This window comes from Artemia sp. Qi Xiang Cuo, chromosome 20, assembly GCF_049724085.1.
Source record: "Artemia sp. Qi Xiang Cuo chromosome 20, ASM4972408v1, whole genome shotgun sequence".
Taxonomy (NCBI): Eukaryota; Metazoa; Arthropoda; class Branchiopoda; order Anostraca; family Artemiidae; genus Artemia; species Artemia sp. Qi Xiang Cuo.
The window spans coordinates 43,939,723-43,948,590 of NC_142813.1; positions in this window are offsets into that span (position 1 = coordinate 43,939,723).

Genomic DNA, 8,868 nt, shown 5'->3' on the forward strand with positions numbered 1-8,868 from the left:
AAAATTCATGCAAACAGATGGGATGGATGAAACCCCTGTGACCCTAAATGGTAATCAGATAGAGGACGTCCAGTCGTTCAAATACCTCGGATTGATGGTAAACCCTGCTGGCGAATCTTCAGAAGAAATCCAGAGCCGCATATTGTCAGCCTGGAGTGTCTTCCTTCAATTACGGAACTATCTCTGGAAGCGGAGCGAAATATCGCTAAGCACAAAGATCCGAATGTATGAAGCTATGGTTCTCTCTGTCCTCCTCTATGGAGGTGAAACGTGGTCACTGGAAGTAGCCGAAGCGTTGAGCTTGAATATATTCAACCACAAATGCCTGCACTATATCCTGGGTATCCGCCTCTCAGATAGAATCTCGAACGAAGAAGTAAGGAGAAGATGTGGAGATTGCCCACTTGTCTCTGACATTGTAAAGCATAGGAGACTGAGATGGTTTGGCCACACAATGCACAGACCAGATGACCATATAAGCAAAAAATGCCTCAAATGCCTACCACTACCTGAATGGAAGAAGAGGGCAGGAGGCCAAAAGAAGATGTGGCTAGCAAAAGTTAAGTCTGATCTGGAGCCAATCGGGGGATTCCGAAAATACGGCCGTCGCTGGGATCGCCAGTGGCTGGAAATGGTGGAGCCTGCCACCCTCGAGCGAAACCTATGGAAGGAGACATGTCGTCATCTGCTGGGCGCCACACTGAGTCTGGATGTGGCTTGAACGTGCAACAAGTACAAGTACAAGCTCGCCAAGTAAAAATTGGTTTGATCATTTCTTTAACTGACCGGATATTTAGTATTTGCTCTCCAAAATTTTTTTAAGAGGAGTTGTCTTTTCTAAGGAAAATACTAATAAGCAACATGTATCCAGAGTGGCTAATTGACCAGACTTTTTCAAAAAGAAGAAAAAGGTTTCTAGAGATTTCTAAGGAAGTCTTGGAGACAACTCGGGAGAAGGGTGTTTTTTGTTTGTTACCATATGTGCCCAGGCTAAGAGAAAAACTTAAAAATTTTTTACAGTGATGGTCTAAGGGTAGCTTTAAAGAGTAATAATACTTTGAGTAGTTTTCTAAATTCTGGGAAGGATTTAACTTCATTGGGGCAACAAAGTGGGGTTGATCAGATCCCATGTACTTGCGGAAGCTCATATGCAGGACATACTAACCAGAGTTTGGAAATGAGATTATTACAACATAAAGATTCTATTTCTTTGGCTTTAAAGCAAGATTCTAAGTCGGAAGATTTTACTTCGGCATTTTCAAAACATATTTTCAATTTTTCAGACTATTTTATTTCTCTCGAGAATCTCTCTTTGATTTCTAGGGAACGGGGTTTAAAGCAAAATTTTCGTGAAACTCTTGAAATGAAGAAAGTCTTATTCAAGAATATTGCTTTGAATAGTGATACAGGTGAATTTGGGCTGAACTCTATTCATGATAATTTATTAAAATCTGACAGAATAAAGTTCAATTCACCCAATATAGTTGACCTCTGTCCAAATGTTATACAATTGAATGCTAATGAATCGAATCCAAGAAGGTCAAAGAGGCTAGCTTCTGCCTTTGCTTTGAAAAGAATTAGAGATATAAACAAAATGTAGTTTTATTTAATTTCGTATATAAACTTTTGTTTTAAATTGTTTTTGCTTAGTTTTACTACTGATGACGGTCACTGTGTATGTGACCAAAATATCTAGTATTTTTGTGAATTTCTATATACTGTCTATTAAAAAGGATTTTATCCCTATTTTGAACTTTTATTTTATCGTCATGGAAAGGCAGTGTGGTCTCCGAAATTATCTACCTCCTATATTAGATCAAGTTGTCTTCTCAGTTTGCAATTTAACTCTGCATGTGATTGAGTGTGTAATTTATCAAAATACTGTTTATAAAAAGCCAGAATATAATTTGTACTGTACTGGACAAAAATTCAAAAAAACTTACTGAAAAAAATGTGCATTGTCAGTTTAAAATACATATGCTGATATTTATTCCTTAAAATCTTAATTAATTTTTGATTTTTTAAAGCTATAAAAGTGAAAATATTAAAAAAAAAAATTTCAGTAAAGTCCAAATTATATTCTGGCTCATAGAAAGCATAGGGTTTAGAACCCTACTCAGATTAATTTTTGCTCATTTTGAGTTTGACTTATTTTAATTTCTGTTTGTTTTAGGTTTCATTTATTTATTAATACTGATTTGTGGTAGGGGGGAGAGGGTAGATGCCCTCTGATCACTTTGACTCTTAAAATGGGCTCTAGAGCGTCTGATTACCAATCCAATGAGCCCCCTTTCAAGTTTATATGACCATATTTTCAATATATGTCCCCAGGGCAAAACTGACAACCCTTACCCTGAGGGCTGGGGGGATTTGTTATCCTCAAAGATATAATTTCCGGACCTTTCTGATAGGGTTGAAAAAATGGCTATATAAAAATTGTTATTGGGAGTGTTTGGGGACATGATAGGCGTGTAGGGAGACATTTGCCCTCTGATCACTTTTGACTAATAAAAAAGGCACTAGTCCTCTCAATTTCCAATCAAATGAGCCCTTTTTGAAGCTTCTATGACAAAAACTTCTATAAAAACATTAAATGCCCCAAAGGCAAAACTTGCAACCCTTGTCCTGAGGGCTATGGGGGGGGGGTGTCATCCTCAAAGACATAATTTCCAGACCTTTCAACAACATTGAACAAAATGGCTATCTGAAAATTTTCATTGGATGTGCTTGGGGAAATGGTGAGCATGAGAGGGGGGTTAGTTACTCTCCAATCACTTTTGACTATTAAAAAGGGCACCAGCCCTCTCAATTTCCAATAAGATGAGCCCCTTTTGAAGTTTCTACAACAACACTATCTATAAGAACCTTATATGCCCCCAGGGGCATAACTTACAGGCTTTGCCCTGGGGGCTCTTGGGGGTTTGTCCTCCTCAAATACACAATTTCCAGAACTTTCAACTATGTTGAACAAAATGGTTATATCAAAACTTTGATTGAATGTGTTTGGGGAAATGGTGGGTGTGAGAGGGGGTTAGTTACTTTCCATTCTCTTTTGACTATTAAAAAGGGCACTAGCCCTTTCAATTCCCAATCAAAAGAGCCCTTTTTGAAGTTTCTAAAACAAAACTTTGTATAAAAACCGTATATGCCCCCAGGGCATAACTTACAACCCTTGTCCTGAGGGTTGTGGGTGGGTGGGGGGATGTGTCATCCCCAAAGAAATAATTTCCAGAACTTTCAACTATGTTGAACAAAATGAATATCTCAAAGTTTTGATTGGATGTGTTTGGGGAAATGGTTGGCGTCAGAGGAGGGATAGTTGTTCTTCAATCACCTTCAACTATTAAAAAGGGCTCTAGCCTTCTCAATTTCAAATTGAATGAGCCCTTTTTGAAGTCTACAACAACTCCTTCTATAAAAACTTCATATGCCCCCAGGGCATAACTGAAAACCCTTGCCCTGAGGGCTGTGGGGGGGGGGGGGGGTTGTCATCCTCAAAGACCTAATTTCCAGAACTTTTGAGTATATTGAAAAAAATGGCTATCTCAAACTTTTGATTGTATGTGTTTGGGGAAATGGTGGGCGTTAGAAGGGGGTTAGTTGCTCTCCAATTACTTTTGACTATTAAAAAGGGTGCTAGCCATTTCAAATTCCAATCAAATAAGCCCTTTTTTGAAGTTTCTAGGACAATGCTTTCTATAAAAACCTTATATGCCCCCAGGACATAACTTACAATCCTTGCCCCAAGGGCTGTGGGGGGGGGGTGTCATCCTTAAAGACCTTATTTCCAAAACTTTCAACTACGTTGAACAAAATGGCTATCTCAAAATTTGATTGGATGTGTTTAGGGAAAAGGAGGGTGTGAGAGGGAGGTTAGTTGCCCTTCAATCATTTTCGACATATTAAAAAGAGCACTAGCCCTTTTAAGTTCCAATTAAATGAGCCCTTTTTGAAGTTTCTGCAACAAAGCTTTCAATATAAACCTTATATGCCCCCAGGGCATAACTTATAACCTTTGCCCTGAATACGGGGGAGTGTCCTGCTCAAATATATAATTTCCAAAACTTTCAACTACATTGAACAAAATGGCTATCTCAAAATTGTGATTGGATGTGTTTGGGGACATGGTGGGCGTGGAAGGGATATTAGTTGCCTTCCAATCACTTTTGACTATTCAAAAGGGCACTAGTCATTTTGATTTCCAACTGAATGAGCCATGTTTGAAGTTTCTACGACAACACTTTCTATAAATAACCGTACATGCCCCCAGGGCATAACTTATAACCCTTGCCCAGAGGGCTGTGGTGGGGGGGAGGAGGGTGTTATCCTCAAAGACCTAATTTTCAGAACTTTCAACTATCTTAGACAAAATGGCTATCTCAAAATTTTGATTGGATGTCTTTGGGGAAAAGGTGGACGTGAGAGGGGAGTTAGTTGCCCTCCAATCTTTTTTAACTATGGCAAAGGGCACTACCATTTGAATTTCCAGTCAAATGAGTCCTTTTTGAAGTTTCTGTGACAATGCTTTCTATAAAAATATTATATGCCCCCAGGGCATAACTTACAACCCTTGTCCTGAGGGCTGTGGGGGAGTGTCCTCCTCAAAAACATAATTTCAATCTGGAGATTAACTATGCTGAACAAAATGGCTATCTCAAAATTTTTATTGGATGTGTTTGGGGAAATGGTGGGCATGGAAGGGGTGTTAGTTGCCTTCCAATCACTTTCAACTACTTAAAAGGGCACTAGCCACTCCAATTTTGAATCAAATGAGCCCTTTTTGAAGTTTCTACAACAACTCCTTTGATATGAAGTCTCCTGGTCTAAAGAAAGAAAAAAAAATAATAATAATACATTGTACCAACATTGTTCTTTATTTAGGCAGTGCTATTGTGCTGCCTATGATTGTTTAAGAACAAACACTTGAAATTATTAGTTTATTTGCTTACCTACAAGGACCTCTTTTTGGAAATACCAATTGTCCTATTTTGATGTAGCCTATATATCCTTTTAGTGTTTTGGTTTTATTCACATATTAACAGAAAGTTGATTTTCTTCTGAATATAAAAATATAACTTTTATTTCTTGATGTTTATTCTATAAATCACAAATACTAAATATAATTTTTTCTTTTCAATTGATTGTCAGGACAGAGGCCACTTTTTTATTTATGGTGACAAATTATTGGTGGAAATTTGACTAAGAAGACAGAGTTCTTCATTTGACTAAGAAGGGCAGTTCTTCTTACTGCCCTCACATTGCATCATGCTGTAGTAAAATAGGGGTGGTCCAAAAACCCATTGCTATTTTTCCGGAATGCCAAAGAGAAGTGTTTTTTCCCAGAAAGAGGTCTTACTCTATCTTTAAAACCTTATAAATTGGGATTGAGCAAAGTTGTGAAGCTGAAAACAATTTTGTTGTACTTCACTTAAGCAGAAGATCTTTTTTGCAAGGTTTCACTTTTATAACACACAGATTTTTAAAGGCCAGAAGCCTCTAGAGGGAGAAGGAGTGGAGGTAGGTACCTCAAAATACCTTAACAGGACATACTTTAGCTTATAGACTTATCCCTGAAAGTTTCATTTTCCTAACATAACCCCTTTCCAAGATAGCCAAAAGTAACTAAAGTAACAGTAAAAGTAAAAGTAACAGGATTGTTTCCTTAGAAAGAATTGTTAATTGTGTTGGACTGTTCATACATCTATACCATGGTTTCACTCTTATTTAACAATTGAAACGGTAAAAAGCTGTACGAATAGCATAGGCCTAGGCTACTGGATATTTACCTTAAGCAATCTTAAAAGTTAACATAAGAATAGGCTACAAGGGGATATTGATACAAAAAAAGAACATAATCTTTCTAAGCTTAATTAAAATAGGATTTACACTAGCCAATAAGCTTCAAAATGACCATAGGCTACAACATAGGCTGCTTTATTTACCGTAGGTTAAGCTAGCCTAGGCCTACTTTATAGGCTACTTGGCCAGGGTTGCCACTTGAATAAAACTACTGGTACTAGCCAGGATAGCACAAAAGTACTACCACGACAGAAATGTACTAACTCCCGGCATAAAATTTGGCCGGGTGTTGGGCGTAGCGCAACACGCGGCATTTTAGAACCGTAGTTCCTCTTTGGCTTATCATATAAGCCAGAGTAATTTTATTTTTATATCTGTATAGCTAGTCGAACACTGACTTCCAATATGGCAAAAAAAGGGCCACTGATATAGGAAGCAACTACAATCAAAATCATCGAAGTTATCTCTGGATGTTCACTATGAACGGTCCGTAATTGCCTAGTAGGGTAATAGGGCGTCCAGACTATCCGTTTTCTGGGAAAATAGGACTGAAAACTGGAAGCAGGAAAAGTAGTCAAGATCTGCAGTTTTTTTAAACAAATCTGTACAAGTTTATCATTTATCCTTATCAACCATTGTTTTTTTTTCTGAGTCAAAAAATGAAAAAAAAAATTAAGCATCATTTAGACAATTAATTTTATTTCTGTTTAAGAGCTACTACATTTAAAAGCTACTTTTATTTATCACTTATTGTCTTCTTTTTGGCACTTTTTCAGTAAAAGCAGTCCACACTACCATTTTCCGTCCCATTTTGCCTAAATTGGACTAAATGGGGGCAACGCGCTAAAGGCGTCACCCTAAAAGTTCAGTAAGAGAATTTTATTTACAGACCTTTACAGTAATAAAATATTATCTAAGCTCACGCTTCCACTTCCTCGCACTCATGACCAGCTCGGTTGGAACATCCCAAGTCTCTGGATTCGGCACGTCCCTCCTGACATGCATTATATCGGATAATGTTTTTGGCAGTAGTCTGTTCCGGAGGGGGGTCCAAACTAGCTTTAACAGCGAAAACTGACGCCCGGCCGAAGGGCTGCTATGAGACAACGACATAATACCCTTTATGAATATAGGTAGGTGAACAAAAGCAGAGTCCCCAGCACCATCCTTGAGGGCGGACACTGAATTCCAAAATTCCAAAACTGACACTTGCCCTTCCCCTAGCTCTTTCTTCAAGAATGGTAGTCGCCTCCACTCTCTGTTTAGGGCTTCGACTTCCAGCGAAACATTGAAACAGTCCTTTAATATGCGGAAAAGAGGGATTATAGAAGGAACTGATCCGGATAAAGCAGTTTCTGAAGATAACCAGTCTAGCATTCGAAGCAAGCGGTCTTCACTGTTTACTCTTCGCTTTATTTCAGAGCACAGCTTGATATAAAAAACAAAGCAATTTTTCTTTGTCGCAGCTAGCTGTCTGTTTTGAAGTTTCCGACTTTCAATCTGATCAATTGCAAAGAGATCAAATTCGGCTCCAAAATGCATATCCGTCTCTATAGCTTTAAAGTTTCTTGGGTTTGAAAAATCTATTTCGAAGACTGAACGTATGGCCAAAAGGTTGTCTTTGATATAATTCCTTGCCAGTTCGGAGAGAGTATTACCCGCGCTTTTTAAAAGTTTGTGAACTTTCACTTCTGCGCTCTAGAACTCAAGATTCAGGCCGTTTACAATAGGAAGAACGTAATTCAGAAAAAGATAATAAAGCTTGACTTCGGGTTCGATCAAAGGTGTATAAAGCTTCACTGCCGTTTGATCCCGAACTTCATTCGCAGGTAAGGCGAAAAACAACGTCAGAGCAGTCCACTGTTCCACCAGCCTCTGAGAGACGGCCTCAAACGCTAACCAGCGAATTGCAGATGGGTACAGAAGTGCATAGTCGGCTACTTCACAGAACTTTTAGAATACCTTATACTCACGGAGTCATTTGGCACTATTCGATACGTACGTGTATATATCATTGCTGAATCTGACGATCTCTGTAGGTAACTGCTCGTAAGCACTAGCAGAGCATAGTGCAAAACTGTGACAGATGCATCCGAAAATAGCCAGCCAGGGAATATCTTTCTTTACGAGGGCTGCAAGGCCGTTGTTCTTCCCAAGCATCACATTTGCATTATGAGATGCAAATCCTATGCAGTTTTTTATTGTCATTTTCTTCTCACTTAAAGTCTTATAGATCAAGTTTTTAAGGCCCATTGCTGTTGTATCCCCAACTTCTGGAATGGCCAAAAAGTCTTGATTCCGCATGTAGTGTTGTCATAGTAGCGAACGATGATGACTAAGTCTTTTGTCCCCCACTTATCAGGGCTTTCATCAACCATCAGCGAAAAGAGCGATATTTCCAATCTTGAGCTCAGCTGGCTGATGGCGTATGGGGCAATTATGTTTTTGATTAGTCCAGTGTTTTAGTTCTTCCACATGCAAGAAGCTTTACTACTGATGAATCAGGGATAAATTTTTTCAGCAATTCGGGCAAGCTCATAAAGAGATAATGCTCATCTCCTTGTATTTTAATGCTACCCAGGCTGACAATGCCAACTCTAAAGCTGTCACCTGTTGGCTAATTAGTTCTCTTTCCTTTGCTGCTCCCGATAAAGTAAACTCATTGGTTTGGTCATCAGCAATACGCACTTGGTTCTTCATACAAACAACTTTGGATATGTGACTTTTTCTCAGTGCATGTCTACGTAAATGGGATAGGCCACCAGTAATGATGTTTTCGCAAAACCTACAACAAGATTTTGTCCTATCCCTTGGATATCTTTGCAGCCAGACCTGCAAGTCATTATCTTCTATCCATTTTGCACTGGATTTCTGTATTTTCACTGGCTTTGGTGGTTTATTTCTGCTGATTTGTCGTTTTCTCACATTTAATAGTTCATTCTCTTCACCTTCAATGTCATTTGCAGTTTCTTCACAGTCAATGGCACTAGCTTAAGATTTATTGGCTTCGTCTCCAGAGTTACTAGCTAGATAGAGAATATTTATAATAGCAGTGACTCTAACTAGTTT